The 20,082-nt window shown below is 42.0% G+C and overlaps 1 long non-coding RNA gene across 4 annotated transcripts in view; it reads right to left on the reverse strand.

Annotated features, from left to right (window-relative positions):
• The window catches only part of LOC142291883 (uncharacterized), a 484,372-nt gene extending 464,651 nt beyond the window's left edge, over positions 1-19,721 (reverse strand). Inside the window, exon 1 of one of the 4 annotated variants that reach the window (XR_012750552.1) lies at positions 19,311-19,721. This is a non-coding gene — a long non-coding RNA (uncharacterized LOC142291883). Of the gene's footprint in view, positions 1-16,060; positions 16,136-19,310 lie in introns of those variants that run through there. The other 3 variants (XR_012750549.1, XR_012750551.1, XR_012750550.1) reach the window with 3 other exon arrangements.
• Between the last annotated feature and the right edge of the window lie 361 nt (positions 19,722-20,082).

The following is a 20,082-nucleotide window of genomic DNA, read 5'->3' on the forward strand; positions in this document are numbered from 1 at the left end:
TCCTAAAATGTGGAGTGTTTGTAAAGAAATGTGTACAATTCCTACAATTTCTATCAGATATTTTTGTTCAAACCCTCAAATTAAACGGTACAATCTGCACTTGAATTCTGTTGTAGAGGTTTCATTTAAAATCCAATGTGGTGGCATGCAGAGCCCAACTCGCGAAAATTGTGTCACTGTCCAAATATTTCTGGACCTAACTGTATACTACAGCACTCCAATGTCAGATGGTTATGCTTTAAAGTTAGATGTTTATTCAACAGTGGAAAACAGATCCAACATAGGCCCTTATAATGATGGTGATAGAATTCACAGTCTACTCAGTTTATGCCTACATTTTGGGTGGTTAACCCTTCATCAGGTGGACTCACAGGTGAGCAAGCTCATACACATGGCACATAATCTTGAGTAACAGCCCCACTTGTAAGCTATATATCTGAAGGTCTCCGCATGTACTACTTTGCTGTCTATGGAAGCCTAGACTGCACTATATTCATTTTTTACAATGGTAGTCAACACTCAAGCTTTGCCAATGTTTGCCTATATATTGCTTATTCAATTATATACAGAATGTTGCCGGTGAACCAACAAAACAATAAATTAAGTCACTGGACAATGTCCTGAAATGAAGGAACATTTCACTGGCAATGAAGACACAGCTCATACATAGTTTTATCTTCTCTATGGTAAGATACGTATTCGATACCATGACTATAAAGAAATAAATCACAAGGAGAATCAACACCTTTGAAATGTGGTGATGGAGAAGGATGTTATCAATACCATGGATGGCAAGAAGAACAAACAAATCAATTTAGGAAAAATCAAGCCAGATATGTCATTCGAAGCAAGGATCACCAAGCTACCACGTGCCTATTTTGAAACACATCATATGACGAGAGCAATCACTGGAGAAGGATATCATGATTGGTAAAATAAAAGGAAGTGTCTTCCAATCATTATAATACGAGCACAGTACTTACATCACTGTATTTAAAACATTTTTGTTATTACTTCACAATTGGTGGTTTTCTTACTACTGTAATTTACTCGGCCAATAAAACTGTCATCTGATTCTTCAATTTAATACTTCGACTAATGGCTCACACAATCCTACAGGGCCTAGAGACACTAACCTATGCACATAAGTACCTCTGCTCCTGACCATACAAATGAGCATATACACTTAATATAAACTTGCAGTATTTCACATTATGCCGTAAGCCAGACATTAGTTGTAAAAGACATACAATTCCAATGTCCAATCTCTGGCCTGTTATGCTGGCTCTCCAAGGATGTTTATAGGCTCACTATGGCTGACAAATAGCCTCTATTACATTCAGCCTGCCAGCACATTATTACCCCTCATTTACATATTAGATAATCATTTGGAAGCTTTCCGACAGTTAGGGAAGACTAGTTACCTGGTACAGCTGGCAGGTATTGAGCACCATCATGACTGGGAATCTGAGAGGCAGGGGCATATATAGAAATCATAGGGCCCCATAGCAGAAGTTCCAATTGGGCCCCCCACCAAAAAAAAAAAAATAACTTTCGGCTGGGTCACATAATAGCATATGTCACAACTTTTTAGCCCTTTCAAAGTAATTCTCCTCCTATTGAAGCTCCTAGACTCCCTTTGTATTGCATCCATAAAGTATTATGCCAGCAAAAGTGCTCCACAAACATTGTATGATACCCCCACAGGGCAGTCGTCCACAGTACTCTCCACGGGCACAGTATGATGACCCTACTATAACCCCCCTTAAGTTTGACCCCAATAATATAATATAAATCTGTCAGATTTCAGTTGCACTCGGAGAATGATTAAGGACACAGTTGACAGCGGAATGCTCCCTCTTTCATCATTGCTTTCAACTTTTTGGCAGCAATACCATTTTTGTTTATGTTCAACTTTTTGATTGCGTTTTATTTCACTTTTTTTCTGCAGTAGATGAAAAATCATTTTTTTTATGCATTTTTTTAAAACTGCTCACTGAAGGGGTTAAATAGTGTGACAGTTTTATAGATCAGGTCGGGCTGGATGCGGTGATACTAAAAGCATGCACTTTTTTCGTTTATTTTTGTTTTTAAATAAGTACATTTATTTTTGTGATTTTTTTTTTACAATTTGCAAGTTTTTTTTACTTTTCTTAACTTTTTAACCTAATCCCTACATGTGACTTTAACTTTTCTTAGTCTGATCTCTGGTATTATGCATTACCATGCAGCAGCATAGCAATGCATTATACAGGCAGCATCAGGCTGCAGATCACCTATCAGACCCTGCTGCAGGCTGGAAGTGACAGGCCACCCTACATGGCAGACCAGGAGTGCCGTGATCACTATTGATTGTGAGACATAGATGATCGCAAAAGGGTTAACATTACCAGGACCTGATCCATAGTGGTCCTGGTGATGTCTCCGGGCAGAACCCGATGATGGCAGCACACAGGGGGTCACGATCTCCTCCTCAACACCGACCATTGAAATACATCGGCTCTACACAAAACCCAGCAGAAGCCAACATATATATACCGTCAGCAGTCCTGAAGCGGTTAAAGTGATGTATAAAGACAAATATTACACGGATGTCACACAGACACACAAAAATAAACCAGATGGCAATACATATCTTCTGAGTTTTCTGAGTGGAAATCAGCGATTTTTTTTTTTTTACACTCGTCTGACCCTGCTCTTAAAACCAGATTCTTGTCATTGGTCTATAAAACCAATAGAGGAGAAAAATACCACACAAATAGGGCTCATGCTCATTGGGCTTTTATTATGTACAACAATCGCTCTGAATGGAACTTTATAATATTTATTTGTCTATCTACATATGTTCTCCATATTATTGTATTCAGGTTTGACAATATGTTGATATTGTATGCATGAATATACTGCCCTGTACCTTGTTACTCAGGGTTATTACCCCTGATAGTCATATTTATCCCTACACTTTTTGGTTATATACATCTATCTACCTTTGATTACCATAGTGTATCTTTTTGTCCATGTTTCAATATTATCTCATAAGCTAATGCTATTACCCCTAAAGGTCGGGTTTTTTTATATTCACATGTTTTTTAAGTGTTTTTATCGTGCGTGGTTTTTCTTGTATTGAATAAAATTATTAATTATTTCTATTATTGTTGAGACGTGCGCCTCCTATTTGTGTGGTCTTTTTCTCCTCCATTGATTCTTGCCTTCCACACAAGAGGCTGCACCCCTCTCTTTATTGGATTGGCTGTGCACCCTGCTTTTTTCGTTCTGTCCTAATCTATAAAACCCTAAACATGTCCTATGCTCATTCGATTTGTTTTTCTCCGGCAGCACGATGTCACCAGGACTGCATGGATGTGCAACCACGTTTCTATGAAATAAAATGAATTTCTACACTCACCTTCTCCAGCGCTGCCATCTCTGTCGATGCTATTACTTGCTTCCGACCCCACTCATCGCATTTTCACTACACCGAGGACCAGAAGCAGCATTGCAGGAGATATCAGCACCATAGGCAGCAATGCCAGGGACAGGTGAGCATTAGTGTTGAGCTAGTATGCTTGTTACTACTCGGTACTCGCACGAGTATCACTGTACTCGGGCTACTCGGCGGGGACCGAGTAATCTCGCGATACTCGTGCTGTACTCGTGGTCTTCATCCCTGCATGTTGGCGCTCTTTTGAGAGCCAGCCCTCATGCAGGGATTGGCTGGCAGACCACTGCAATGCCACAGCCCTGTTAGTTGTGGAATTGCAGTGATTGGCCGGCCTGCACAGCGTGACCGAGCCTTTATACCGGCGGGCGCGCTGTGCTCTGCTCACAGCCATCCAGACAGTCAGTGCAGGGAGAGGGTTGCTGCTTCAGGGAAAGGTTTGTGGCCCTTTATAGTTATTTCTGTAGCAGGGCTGCAAACAGTGTGACCAGAAGTCCTTCTCAGGACTATTGTAGTTGTATACAGGCAGGCAGGGTATAGCCAGGTCGGAGTACAGGAGCAGAGTCCTTCTCAGGACTATTGTTGCGGTATACAGGCAGGGCAGGCAGGGTATAGCCAGGTCGGAATACAGGCTAGTGACCAGAAGAGTCCTTCTCAGGACTATTGTAGCTGTATACAGGCAGGCAGGCAGGGTATATAGCCATTCCTAGTGGTTACCGTATACCAGCCTTCATCATATCTGGGGCTGGTGTACACAGTCTAAAACAGTCCTGATAGTGTCAGACTTCTCAGTAATTGTCGCTCCTAAAAAGCTGTTAGGTTCTTAGTGCGTCCGTGCGTGCATTTAAAAACCGCACGTGTGTGGCTGTCGGTGGCAGTGTACAGGTGTACTTGTGTGCGTTTTGCACAAACTAGTATATAACGCACAAGTCTAGTGAATAATACACGTCAGTCAGCAGTGTCTGATAGTGTCAAACTTCTCAGTAATTGTCGCTCCTAAAAACCTGTTAGGTTCTTATTGCATCCGTGCTTGCATTTAAAAACCGCACGTGTGTGGCTGTCGGTGGCAGCGTACAGGTGCACTTGTGTGCGTTTTTCACAAACTAGTATATAACGCACAAGTCTAGTGAATAATACACGTCAGTCAGCAGTGTCTGATAGTGTCAAACTTCTCAGTAATTGTCGCTCCTAAAAACCTGTTAGGTTCTTATTGCGTCCGTGCTTGCATTTAAAAACCGCACGTGTGTGCCTGTCGGTGGCAGCGTACAGGTGCACGTTTTGCACAAACTAGTATATAACGCACAAGTCTAGTGAATAATACACGTCAGTCAGCAGTGTCTGATAGTGTCAAACTTCTCAGTAATTGTCGCTCCTAAAAACCTGTTAGGTTCTTATTGCGTCCGTGCTTGCATTTAAAAACCGCACGTGTGTGCCTGTCGGTGGCAGCGTCAGGCTCCACATTGTCCCTGGATAGAGACGTGCATAATGGCCTGTAAACCTGAAGTGCCCATTGTAAGGAAGTGGGTCTATTGTAGTATAGCCCTTTGGCAGGGCAGCCAAAAATTGGGAGGCTCCACATTGTCCCTGGATAGAGACGTGCATGAGGGCCTCAAAACATTGTTCCCATTGCAAAGGAGCGGGTCTCCTGTCGTTGTAATGCCCATTCTAAAAGAATGGGCGAAAAAATTTACCACTGGGGGTATACCTGAAACAACGGCCTAACTATTTTAACGGTCATCATGGTGGCGCATGAGGAGAAGGAGGAGCAGTCCAGCGATTAGCCAAAGTCCAGAAGTGTGTACCCATGGGTGAGTGGAGGTACATGGCAAATTCCCGTTACAAACTTTAAATTCCGCTGTCATTTGCTGGTGAAGTCTGGCCCAATCCAACCCTTGTTCATCTTGATCAGAGTCAGCCTGTCAGCATTTTCAGTTGACAGGCGGGTGCATTTATCTGTAATGATTCCACCTGCGGCACTAAAAACACGCTCTGACAAAACGCTAGCGGCAGGGCAGGCCAGGACTTCCAAGGCGTAGAGAGCCAATTCATGCCACGTGTCCAGCTTGGATACCCAATAATTGTAAGGCACAGAGGAATGTCGGAGTACAATTGTTCGATCTGCAAGGTACTCCTTGAGCATCTGGGCAAACTTAGAATTTCTTGTGGCACTACCCCGCACCTCAGGGGCTGTGGTATGTGAGGGGCTGAGAAAACTGTCCCACATCTTAAAGACTGTTCCCCTACCTCTGGCGGATTGGACTTGTGCCCCTCTCGGCTGTACGCCTTTGTTGTCCACTGATTCCTGACCTATGCCGCTAGCGTTTTGTGAGGGGAATGCTTTGCCTACTTCCATGACTATGGCCTTCTGGAACTGCTGCATTTTGCCTGACCTCTCCGCCTCAGGAATAAGAGACATAAAGTTCTCCTTTTAGCGTGGGTCTAACAGTGTTACCAACCAGTAATTATTGTCGGCCAAGATGTTCTTAACGCGAGGGTCACGAGACAGGCAGCTTACCATAAAGTCAGCCATGTGCGCCAGACTCTTAACAGCCATCACTTCAGTATCCTGACCAACACGATGACTGAACATGCTGTCCTCCTCCTCCTCATCATCTACCCTGTCCTCTAGCCAGCCACGCTGAACCGAGGATATGACTGCATGTTATATCCTCAATTTGGCCGGAGAGTTGCTCCATGTCTTCATCCTCCTCCTCGTCATAGTCCTCCACTGCACGTTGTGATGAGACGAGGCTGGGCTGTGTGTTATCACCCACACCCACTACTGTTTCTTGCTCCAACTCATCGCCGCTCACCATCTTGGTGGAGTCCTCAAAGTTTTGGCGGATGGTACATAGGTCGGACATCCATCTCCACTACTCAGGTGTTATGTGTGGAGTTTGACCCATTTCCCGACGGCTTAGGTGATGCAGGTACTCAACAACTGCCCTCTTCTGCTCACATATCCTGACCAACATGTGCAGAGTTGAATTCCAATGCGTGGGGACATCACACACCAGTCTGTGAGCCGGAAGATGCAAATGGCGCTGAAAGCCGGCAAAGCCGGCTGAAGCAGTAGATGACTTTCGAAAATGTGCAGACAGGTGGCGAACTTTTACCAGCAGATCAGACAGCTCTGGGTATGACTTTAGAAACCGCTGAACCACGAGGTTGAGCACATGGGCCACGCATGGAACATGTGTCAGCTTGCCTTGCCTCAAAGCCGCCACCAGGTTCCGGCCATTGTCACACACGACCTTTCCTGGCTTTAGGTTCAGAGGTGTGAGCCAGTGATCTGCCTGCTGTTTCAGAGCTGTCCACACCTCTTCTGCATTGTGGGGTTTGTCACCTATGCAGATTAGCTTCAGCACAGCCTGTTGCCACTTCGCCGAGGCAGTGCTGCAGTGCTTCCAGCTTGGGACTGGTGTGGAGGGTAAAGTGGATGAGGATGCGCAGGAGGAGGAGGCTGAGGAGCATGACATTCCGGAGCTGTAGAGTGTATGTGAAACCCTGACTGAGGTAGGGCCTGCAAACCTTGGTGTGGGAAAGACGTGTTCCGTCCCTCACTCAGACTGGGTCCCAGCTTCCACAATATTAACCCAGTGTGCCGTCAACGAGATGTAGCGGCCTTGCCCACAAGCACTTGTCCATGTGTCTGTGGTTAGGTGGACTTTGGCTGAAACAGCATTGTTCAGGGCACGTGTGATGTTTTGTGACACGTGGTTATGCAATGCGGGGACGGCAAACCGGGAGAAATAGTGGCGGCTGGGGACCGAGTAACGTGGGACAGCTGCTGCCATCAGGTCGCGGAATGCTTCTGTCTCCACCAGCCTAAAAGGCAACATTTCCAGCGCAAGCAGTCGCGAAATGTTAGCATTTAGAAGTGTGGCATGTGGGGCGTTGACAGTGTATTTGCGCCTGCGTTCAAAGGTTTTCTGAATGGATTACTGAACGCTGCGCTGGGACAAGGACGTGCTTGATGATGGTGTTATTTCTGCGTGGGCAACTGCTGGTGCAGGGCCGGAGGAGGCTTGACATCAGCAAGCACTGCTCCTCGACTCTGTTGTACATCCCACAAAGTCGGGTGCTTGTCTGACATGTGCCTGATCATGCTGGTGGTGGTCAAGCTGCTAGTTTTGGTACCCCAGCTGATGCTGGCACGGCAGGTGTTGCAAATGGCCTTTTTAGAATCATCTGGAGCCAACTTAAAAAACTGCCAGATTTGGGAAGACCTAACATTTGTACAGGCACCTTGTGTCATGTTGTTGTTCCGGGGAACGGTTGCCTGACTTCTGCCTGGGGCCACCACCCTGCTTCTTACTGCCTGTTGGGATGCTACGCCTCCCTCCCCCTGTGCACTGCTGTCCTCGCTCTGCATATCCTCCTGCCAGGTTGGGTCAGTTACTGGATCATCCACCACGTCGTCTTCCTCTTCCGCACCCTGCTCCTCCTCCTGACTTCCTGACAATTGTATCTCATCATCGTCCACCCCTTGTTGAAACACATTGCCAACTTCGTGAGAATGTGGCTGCTCAAATATTTGGGCATCTGTACATACAATCTCGTCATGACCCACTTCAACAGGAGCTGGCGAGAGGCCAGAATGTATAAATGGAAACGTGAACAGCTCTTCCGAGTGTCCGTGGACGTGTACTCGACCTGGTGGTAGGAAGGAGGATCAGGTTCTGAAATGTGCGGTGCAGTATCACGGCTACTGACTCCTGACCGTGTGGAAAACAGAGTGTTTGTGGTGGTGCCAATCTGACTGGAAGCATTACCCGCTATCCAACTAACAACCTGTTGACACTGGTCTTGGTTCAAGAGCGGTGTACTGCTGCGGTCCCTAAGAATTTGGGACAGGATGTGCGAGCGAGTAGATGTGGCCCTTTGTTGTGGCGAAATTAGAGCTTGTACACGACCTCGGTCTCTGCCTGCACCACCATCATGTCCACTTCATTGTTCGTTGACAACGCCCTTGCGCATTTTGCAATGCTGTGCTGATGTGTATTCACTAGACTTGTGCGTTATATCCAAGTTTGTGCAAAACGCACACAAGTGCACCTGAACGCTGCCACCAACAGGCACACACGTGCGGTTTTTAAATGCAAGCACGGACACACTAAGAACCTAACAGGTCTCTATCCAGAGACAATGTGGAGCCTCCCAATTTTTGGCTGCCCTGCCAAAGGGCTATACTACAATAGCCCCACTTCCTTACAATGGGCACTTCTGGTTTACAGGCCATCATGCACGTCTCTATCCAGGGACAATGTGGAGCCTCCCAATTTTTGGCTGCCCTGCCTAAGGGCTATACTACAATAGACCCACTTCCTTACAATGGGCACTTCAGGTTTACAGGCCCTCATGCACGTCTCTATCCAGGGACAATGTGGAGCCTCCCAATTTTTAGCTGCCCTGCCAAAGGGCTATACTACAATAGACCCACTTCCTTACAATGGGCACTTCTGGTTTACAGGCCATCATGCACGTCTCTATCCAGGGACAATGTGTAGCCTCCCAATTTTTGGCTGCCCTGCCAAAGGGCTATACTAAAATAGACCCACTTCCTTACAATGGGCACTTCAGGTTTACAGGCCCTCATGCACGTCTCTATCCAGTGACAATGTGGAGCCTCCCAATTTTTGGCTGCCCTGCCTAAGGGCTATACTACAATAGACCCACTTCCTTACAATGGGCACTTCAGGTTTACAGGCCATCATGCACGTCTCTATCCAGGGACAACGTGGAGCCTCCCAATTTTTGGCTGCCCTGCCTAAGGGCTATACTACAATAGACCCACTTCCTTACAATGGGCACTTCAGGTTTACAGGCCCTCATGCACGTCTGTATGCAGGGGCATTGGTGAACCTCACAATTTTGGACTGCCCAGGCAAAGGAAAATACTACAAAGACTCACTTCCTCAAAATGGGCACATTAGACTCAAGAGGCCTTCATGTACGTCTCTTCTCAGGGACATCGGAGTGCCACCCAATGTTTTCACGTAAAATCTTTCATGTAATCTCCAAAAGTAACATACACCAGCTCTATCTCACTATTGGGTATGTGCCCTTAACATTTCCGCCATGAAAATTCATTTTGGTGTCATTTTTGAAGGTTTTCTGGTGAGTCCGTAAAAATGGTGTAAAACGCGGGCAAAATTGTTCACAGCTGGGACTTTTGAGTGATAAATGCTTCAAGGGGTCTTCCCCATGCTGTTGCCATGTCATTTGAGCACTCTTCTGAGACTTTTGTGACATTTTTAGGGTTTCTACATGCTGCCGGGGGTCATTTCATAAAAATACTCGGGTCTCCCATAGGATAACATTGGGCTCGGTGCTCGGGCCGAGTACACGAGTATCTTGGGATGCTCGGCCCGAGCCTCGAGCACCCGAGCTTTTTAGTACTCGCTCATCACTAGTGAGCATAAAATTCCTGTTCTGTGTGTTATCATGGATAGCAAATGGAGAACATTCGTGTGCCAAAATCACGGCACATGGAGGGCCATACGCACCTTTTACATGTCCGTGCAAAACGTACCTGGTTTTCACGGACGTATGAAAGAGGCCTTAGGGAGATAATTCTGAGTCAATAGATTTTGTTCTCCTTTTCAGGACTTTATTTTTGAAGAACCCAGTCCTACCAAGTCACAGACATTCCATCTGATTTCAATAGGCACTAGAAACCTTATGTACTCTGTCACAGTTGATGACAGAGAAGGAGATTGGCTTAGTTACTGAAAGTTACTAAAACAATTAGTCAGATAGCCCCCATTACACACAGAGTTCTCCTGTGTTGTGGTTAAGCCATAACATGTATTCATACCAAGGCTGAAATAAAAAGATTGAGGCACTATAACATCTGTGCTAGTCTCTGCTTCGGCCCCTAGGTGGCACCACACTATTGTGGTGGTGATGCTTGATATAACAATCCTATTTTATTTTTGGGACTTGTGACTATGTCTAGTCTAGAAGCTATGGGGTTAATCTTGTTGGGTGAGGCTTTTTTACATAACCCCCACAAAGCCAGCTCCCACTGCCAGTCAATAGAGGTTCTATCCTGGCTGGTGCCTCTGTCCTGAGGTCTTGTATTGTGACCTAGTTTTACCATTCATTAACCTTAGCTTCATATTTGACTACCCGCTTATTGTATGATTCTGTCTCTAATATGACCTCCTGGATCTGACCCATTGTCATCTGTATTTCAGACTCTCTCTACTTTCAGCTGGTTCTGAAAGTCAGTGTGTGGGATTCATCACTTCCCTGCTGCACGTTGACCCCTAGGCTTGGGTCTTTTCTCTACCCCCTGACTCTCCAGAGCTCTCCACAGTCAATTCATTTTTTGATGTTTTAGGGCTCTATTTGATGACTTTGACAATTGGGCAATGTCCTATGAGGGTTTACTGTAGAGAGTTTTGGTGCTTGGGTATTGACTCACAGTGGAATGAGAAAGCCCTTTGCCAGCAATTTCGGACTGGACTTTCCAAAAACATTAAGTACATGTTAGTGTAGCCTATGTCTTCTGACTGCCTTGACTTAGCCATGTCCCTGGTAATATGCCTTGATAGGGAGTTACACAAACGCAGACACTAATGCCCTACTGGTATACCTATTACCATTACTGCAGAAACTATGCAGATTGGGATTGACCAAATGCCAAAGACAACAATTTGCCAAGCAGCAAAATCGGAATCCTAGTAGGTACTGTGGAGAACATCAATGTCAGATGCATGAATGCCGCAGACAACCACTGCCAGAAACATTCCAGTGCCTAGGTGAGTCCCAGGATGCCCAACTAGGCTCAAGGATAATTCCCTATGATTCTGGAAAACTATTGCTCCCTGTTTTTTCTCTTACTTACAAAAATCTGTGCCACTTCAGGCTGTTATTGATTGTGGTTCTGCAGCCAATTTGTGTTTGCCAAGGTGGCAAAGAATCTTAAGTTACCTTTATTAATATTATTTTTTCTTATAAAAGTCAGTGCTATTGATGATACACCTCTAACCGAGTATGTCACAAAGGAAGTGCCCCTGCTTGTTGGTACTTTTCAATCAATGCCCTTTTTGGTCATTGAATACATGTCTGCAGCCGTGGTATTGGGCATGATTTGGTTACGTAAATTTTACCTTGTCATTAACTGGCACTAGAGTGATATTGTAAGCTGGAGCCCTGAGTGTCAGGACAAATGTATGTTTTAATCTGTGATTCTGTCTAAAGCCATACCATGTCATACCCAATCTGTTTAGATATTTTATTGATATATTTTCTGTGTCTTAATCTGAAAAAATTAGCTCTACACAAGAATTATGATTATTCCATTGACCTGGTACCAAACTTGCCCCTCATATCGGATTCCCAATGTCGTTCACAAATCTTTGAAAAAAGATACCATTTGCTGGTGCACACTGTTGATAATCCCACTCCACTTATGTTGGTTGATGGCAGCCTTAAGTATGTAGTAGAGAAAATCCTTCATTCCAGGATGGTAAGGCAATCGTTGCAGTACCATGTTCATTGGAAAGGCAATGTAACAGAGGGAAGATCGTAGTTGTCAGCTAATGACATCAATGCTAAGCATCTTATCAGGAAGTTCCATCATTCTTTCTCTGGTAAACCTAAATGTCCTCCTAAGAGGGGGATACTGTAAAATCTGTGTAGATTTCTGATTTGGCCGCTAAGTGGCGCCACACTGTTGGTGTCGATGATGCTTGATTTAACTATTCTATTTTATTCCTGGAACTTATTGCTTAATTTAGTCTGGAAGCTACAAGATTAATCTTGTTGTTTTGATTTCTGTCTACTGTCAGTACTGAGTGGGGCTGGTCTATATAAACCACAGAGAGCCAGCTCCTATTGCCAATCAATTGATATTCTATCCTGGTTTGTGACTTTGTCCTGAGCTCCTAAATTCTGACCTAACTTTACCGTTCCTTGACCTTGGCTTTACATTTGACTACCCCCCTTCTAGTTTGATTCTGTTCCTGATGTTACCCTCTGGATCCGACCCAGATTCTTGACTATCTTTCGTGCCAGCTTGTGCCACGGAACAGCAGCTTACTCTGTGGCCCTTACTAAAGGACCTCTGTTTAAGTCTGGATCCCTGTATATGGGTTAAAGGGTGACGGCCTGGGCAACCCCTCGGTCCTTGGAAATAGACTAGCTTGCCCCAAAACTGTTCGTGGTATCCATTTTGGATCTGATAGGTGACTACTAACTGTGCACATTTGACAGGCACCTTTGATAGTACAGGTATACTAAATAGAGATGATCAAATCTGCCAAGATTTGAAATTGCCAAATGTATAGAATTTACGGGGAAATTTCATTTGCCGCATGTTATTCAATGTGAACTGAACATTCCTTACATTTGGGGGACTTAACATTTCTCAGAGAATAATATATTAATAGATATAGACTATTAAAAATAATAATAATAATAATAGTTATCTTACCACTCCCTTGCCCCACTATCCCTAACACCAATTTACAGCCTAATCAAGCCAGAAGACCTGGCATGGAGTGAAGATAATGTGCATAAAGTGGGAAGGTTAAATGAAAAAGTGCCGAGGTGGACTGCTGATGGGCTGCTGGACTGATAAGATAGGTGAGCGGTGAGATTCAGTTTTACTCTATGGTTCAGCAAAATGGCATTTGGAGAAAATTGCAAAAAAAATATTCTAGAGAATAAATATTTTTGTAAAATTTTTAGGAGAATTCCTTTCCACTGAAATATACCGTATTTTTTGGATTATAAGACGCATTTCTCCTCCCAAAATTTTGGGAGGAAAGTGAGGAGTGAGTCTTATAATCTGAATGTAGCCCACTGGGGTGGTGGAGAGGGGTCATAAGAGGCCGGGGGAATGCTGAGACAGCTATGCAGGGGCTGTAGTGGCTGTGCAGGGGCTGCGGCGGCTGTGTGGTGTCTGCAGCCACTGTGTGGGCTCTCCGGTAGCTTCTGGGGCGGATGTGTGGTGTCTGCAGTGTCTGTGCGGTGTCTGAGCGGGGTCTCCAGTGGCTGCAGCGGCTGTGTGGTGTCTGCTTGGGGTCGCCAGCGGCTGGACTGGCACTGCGGGTCTAGCAGTAACTTCAAATAATGCCGCCCAGAGTCGGAGAGTTCTTGGCTCAAGCTCTCATAAGCGCAGGTGCTGCCTCTGGCTCACTGATCTCCAGCAGACTTCAGGAAAATGGCGCCGGAGGTGGTGCTTGCACAGATGAGATCTCGGCTTGCCATTGAGCCTAGAGCTCAATCTGCAGTGACTCCAGGCGCCATTTCTCTGAAGCCCTCATCGACCACAGCTGCTGCTGCCGCAGAAGCTGCCCCAGCACGTCAGCCTAAGCCTTCACCATGGCCCCAGCCTCCACAGCAGCCCTAGCCTCCTCAGCAGCCCCAGCACAGCCTACAGTTTCTGGGAAACCCACCGGCCCTGCCTCCTGTGACTCATCCACCACCGCTACTGCCCCCTCTGGTAAAACATCACCGGATTAAAAGAAGGACCCCATTTTTTTATTTTTTTTTACCTTTTTTTACTCTGGGGTGATTCTTATAATCCGGTGCATCTTATAAAATGAAAAATATGGTATATGCTCATCTCCACTAGTAAGTGTGAGATATTTATAACAGTTACAAATCCAAACATAATTTTTTAAATTGGGCAACCTCTTTGCTTTCCTCTATGAAGGAAGCAAAATTTAAACGTTGTTCCATATAATAGGTTCTTCAATAGAAAATAACCATTTGCTTGGGGTCTCATTAGTTGGACACCCATCATGTTATCAGCTCTATACTGTATTGTAGACTGTATTATTATTGTTATTATTATTATTATTTATTTATAGAGCACCATTAATTCCATGGTGCTGTACATGAGAAGGGGGTTACATACAGAATACATATACAAGTTACGGTAGACAGACTAGTACAGCGGGAAGAGGGCCCTACCCTTGCAGGCTTACATTCTATAGGACTGTAATTTAGGATTAGAGCAGGTTAACTAATGCAACAAAGCTATTACGTAACATTCTATGTAGATTATTTAAAATTAAACTACCCAATGTACATACAATGGAGCTTAGACTTTCTGCGAAAGCTATTTGCAGGAGTTAAACTTCCAGTTCCCGCCGGGTTAATAAGACACCTGTCCTGGAACTCACAGACATTGGTTTTTGAATCCTGACACAATATTCGAACTCTTGATGAAGTTCTTACAATGCCAGAGGAACTTACTAACTAAGCCACAGAGTCAATTCAACCTAGTAAAACTGGACCCAGTAGACAGGGTTATCAGAGTTTTGTGTCGAGATAATTACAGCACTAAAGAGAGCATATGGGCTGTCAAGTCTGGCACATGGCCTGCACCAGCTGTTACCTGGGTGCCTTGGAAAGCCTATTGAACAGCATTTTGGGCACAGTACAGCTACATGCAGGCATTCCAAGATTTCTATTGGGACCTCTTCATAATAAATTTATTTTCTATATTGGGGAGCTTTAAACTCGATCATATAATTGAGTAAACTCTGTGTTTGTCTGCTTCGTAATTAGGATCATGTTCTTCAGAAGTGCAGAATTCTAATGTTTTATATAACTTTCCATAACTACACACAGACATTCTACTGGAGTGGTCTATTTGGCAAAAATAAAATTGGAAATAGAGCTATGTGATGTGTTTGAGCACCAAGATGTTAAGTAATGTAGATGAAACTTAATATTTCAACATATGCAGAAGGACTAGAGGAAACAGAAAATGTCAATGACTGATGTATAGTATGTGTGCTCGGAAGGCAGATGTTCCGTAAAATAGACATTTCTTTTCTACAGCGGCTTTGTGCTTGGCATTAGTTACTTCTAGGGTTTCACTGCACTTTAGATGAGAAACAAAAGCAGAGCAAAAAGAAAATAAAATGACGAAATCAAGGGCATTTAGTATGTTGTAAAGGTGTGCATACATATGTTAGATACTCTCTGTAGCTTATGTATATACAGTAATCATACAGCTATGGTTAATAAATATTTTGAAATTATATTAGGGGTTAATAATTGTGTTTTGTAAATAAAAAATCCTATATATTAGTCCTCTAAACATTTTTTATGTATTATTTTGTAACACAATCAGTTCTGGCGTATCAGAAGCTTAATCCAGTGAAGGTGTGAACCAGGATGTCTCCAGGGAATATATACCAATTTTGTGTAGTGTGAGACGCCTGTAATTTCCCATCTACTTGTAGCCAAAAACAAATGTTTTTCTAGATTGATATCGATGTTCATAAAATAAAAGAGTATATGTAACTGAGCCATCAGCAGAGCAATTTCTCAGAACATGAACCATGAAATGTCACATAATTAAACCCTTCCATTACATTACAATGATTGAGTTTAAAATATTTAAGCTGCGGTTAAATGCTTTACTATTCTAGCCTAAAATAATATGAAATGAGTAATCAATTACACGCCGGTATATTAGTGCAGTATATTCTGCAAGCTTTAGAAAATAAAATAATCCCCCAGAAGAACCTTAATTCTTATCCATGGAAAACATTAAACTGTTAAGCGCTAACAACTAGAATTAGTCCTTAAATCTCTAATGAGAATAATAAAACATGAATGCTGTAACTCGATAAGGCCTGAATTTACTTGCTGTTAGTAAAAGTTCCTGATCCAGCACTATGGCTTTTTACTCCCTGAGGTCCAGGAAACAATATCTGTCCTTTAGGAACATCCTCTGTGGTAAGCAGTTCTCATCTCTGGCCTCATTGGACAGAGATAGCTGTGTAATATCTTGTAACAGAAGCTTTATGAGAATATCCATTACTGATTTCAATCAATCTAAAGTAACCAATTTGATTTAACCCTTTCTAACACACACATTAAAAGCTTTTCTGTCCTTGTCGGCAACTTTGCAGGCGCTGTTTAATGTGTGTGTATTCTTGCTGCTAGTACTGAACATGTATTGCAATTATTTAACATGGTTTTTGACGATAAAAAAGGTCATTTATAAAAAATAAGAGTTACAGTCTGCCTTAGTTTTGCAGTTTTAGGATTCATTTTTCTGTGTAAATATTAGAACATTTTTTATTTTGATTTTAGGTAGTTTAGGTTTCTTTGTGCACGTTTTATATTTTGATTTTAAGTAGTTTAGGTTTCTTTGTGCACGTTTTATATTTTGACTTTAGATGGTTTAGGTTTCCTTGTGCACATTTTATATTTTGTAGTTTAGGTTTCCATCTGCACACTTTACATTTTGATTTTTGGTAGTTTAGGTTACCTTTTGCACATTTAAATTTTCATTGTAGGTAGTTTAGGTTTCCTTATGTACATTTTAGATTTTGATTTTAGGTAGTTTAGGTCCTTGTGAACGTTTTATATTCTGTAGTTTAGGTTTCCTTGTGCACGTTTTATATTTTGATTTTAGATGGTTTAGGTTTCTTTGTGAATATTTTATATTATGTAGTTTAGGTTTCCTTGTGCACACTTTATATTTTGATTTTTGTTTTTTTAGGTAACCTTTTGCACATTTAAATTTTGATTGTAGGTAGTTGAGGTTACCATGTGCACATTTTATATTTTGACTTTAGGTGGTTTAGGTTTCCTTGTGCACATTTTATAGTTTGATTTTAGATAGTTTAGGTTTCCTTGTGTACATTTTATGTTTTCATTTTAGGTGGTTTAGGTTTTCTAGTGCACATTTTATGTTTTGACTTTAAGTAGTTTAGGTTTCCTTGTGCACATTTTATGTTTTGATTTCACGTAGCTTAGGCTTCCTTGTGCAGATTTAATATTTTGACTTTAGGTGGTTTAGGTTTCCTTGTGCACATTTTATATTTTGATTTTAGGTAGTTTAGGTTTCCCCGTGCACATTTTATATTTTGATTTTAGATAGTTTAGATTTCCTTGTGTACATTTTATGTTTTGATGTTAGGTGGTTTAGGTTTCCTTGTGCATATTTTATATTTTGATTTTAGGTAGTTTAGGTTACCCTGTGCATAGGTGTTGTATTATAAGTTAATGGTACAATGTACATATGGAAAATACTGTAATTCCTATATATTTGTAACCAGGGACTATGTGGTTCAGTTGTATTTCAAATTAATCTATATCTGCAAAAAAAAAAAAGAACTGTGACCATAAAAAAAGGATTGTAGGACATATTAGCATTAAAGTGTATTTTCTAAGAGCACTTCTGTGCCATACACATATTCCTGCTGGCATGGCACAAGGCATATGTTACCATTCAAAGATCCAGCACAGTATATGATTGATCCTCATTATGTCCATAGAGGCGATATCTATGTATTATTAATAAGAATCTGTAGTTCTATGGGCATTGTAATGTTTAATTTAGTATTATGCCACTGTCTTAAAGACATCCAATAGAAAGCTGCACAACTAGTTTAATGAGATCAAACATGACATTCAACAAACTCTAAACATGCAACAAAAAAAGGGAGGCGTAAATACCCCCAAACTGGCCAATGAGATGTTCCTACCATCACACATGGCTTCATTCGCCAACCAAACTGCACAGGAAACTTTAGCACTTTCATATATGGTTAGATGCATGGTAACATTTTGTAAACTTTCAAAAAGCAAAATTTATTCTAAATAATAGTAATAAAAATCCAATCTATGATATAAATAAACCTTAATATCATTTCAGTAACCAGATCTATTAGACGCATACAAAACATAAGTATGGCATATTATGTACACTGCTACTATGTACCGTGCACTGTAAGAAGGATAACACAATAGTATTAATTAATTCCAGCAAGAAATGCTAAATATAAGGGACAGGTTATCATTACACTGATCAAATGACAGAGAACTGGCCCCTAGATATGCTCTACATACATGGCTAAGCATGCATAAACTAAAGCATTGCATAAACGCCATCAATATTGAGTAATACACGGTAGTGGGTCCCAACAGGCTGAAAAAAAAAATCCTACTGCCTTCAGGGTCATTAATTAAAGTAGGTTCAGGCCTGAAAGTATAGCAGAATAAAATTAAGACACAATTAAAAATCCCTTTCTTTGTAATTTTTTATATTGTATCTTCTTGAGCCATGAACATCATATTGTAAGAAAAAATTGGATACAAGAGAAGATCGGTCCTACGGGATTATCCCATTGGGGAATGTTCTCCTTATTGACACTTTGATATCTGTGTGTATTGGTTTAGATACACAATTTACTCTAATCTAAGTCTGTATTCTCCTTTATATTTCCCACCTTATACCATCCACATTTAAAGGCAGATTATTGCAGCATTACTTAATATTTGTATGTCTTGGCTTTCCAGATTCCTATGAACTGGCTCAGTTAAGTAAAACAGGATGGGCAAGGAATCATAATGATTTTTTTTCTTCTCATTATTAGCTGAACGTATCATAAACATTCATCTTTGACCAGATATTAAAAAAGTAATTTAGTGAGGCCCTGAAAACATAATGAAAGACACTATTTTATGCAAATAATCACACAATATAGCAGAAATTTCGGCACCCCATGTGCAGTATTCTCAGCGGAGTCAAGGGAACAAAAAGGAATAAAAGCATAGGCAAAATCGAAATTAAAAAAGAATTCTTATTGCAGAGAGAAACATTAGCAGTCTACATATGCACACTGGAAACGAGCTGTAACAGAAAAAAAAAATCTGCCGAAGAAATAAAATCACTGGTGAAATGACTAAACCAAATAATTATATTTTTTTTTTGTATTTGTCAAATGTGTGAGAAATCCACTTAATGAAACAAAAGAAGGTCCTGTCCTGGAGACTTCATATTCACGCCATGCACAGAGTGATAATGATGTCATTAACCCTGTTAACCGGCACAGCTGAAGACATAAATCTGAAAGAAGTTTTGCAAGATTCTCAGTCTTACCTTTGAAGTACAGTTTGAAGGTCCGGTGGAAGAGACTCAGGAAAGTACACAGAGAAGAAGCAGCCTGGCAGCTTGTAGACATGTGTATTGCTAGGCCCCATGGGCTCTTTCGTACACAAGCATGGGAAAAAAAACACCATGTTACACAGTAAATCTGATAAAATGTGTCAGAAAAAAGAACAAAAAGAAAACAAGCAAACCCTCAGACCAGTACAAATAAATGAGAGAAAAGCAATTGTGGGGCTGCTCAAAGCCTTTTTGCCTTGCTGAATGAAAGCAATCCCTAAGACTGAATGGGTAATGAGATCCTGGCTCCTGAGATTTTAGCTTTCTTAATCATGTTCATAATTAATTCAAGAACATTGATAATTTCATTACATTCTTTTTGTCTTATCAATAAATGATGTGCCTGCACTTTTGGTCCTGTGTACAGGGAGAGAGGAGATGCTTTGGGTAATACTGCACCAGGAATAGTGGCTGAATCAGAGCTAAAAGGTGAAGCAGTAATTATTATTCTTGACCAGGCCTCTGTTATCAGAAGAAGATGACAAGCAGCTAGAAATAATTGATAAGCTTTAATGCACAAATGCAAACCCATGAAAGGATATCTGATGCCGGCAGTGGAACTTTTTATTTTTTTTATATACACTTAGATTATACCACATTTGATAACAATTGGCAAACGTTGCTTCGCCTGGGTATGGCCACTCCGTAAGTCATTCCTGAGATCGATAAGCCTTCAACTCTACTGTTTTAAGATGTATTTATCTAT

The sequence above is a fragment of the Anomaloglossus baeobatrachus genome, chromosome 2 (genome assembly GCF_048569485.1).
Source record: "Anomaloglossus baeobatrachus isolate aAnoBae1 chromosome 2, aAnoBae1.hap1, whole genome shotgun sequence".
Taxonomy (NCBI): domain Eukaryota; kingdom Metazoa; phylum Chordata; class Amphibia; order Anura; family Aromobatidae; genus Anomaloglossus; species Anomaloglossus baeobatrachus.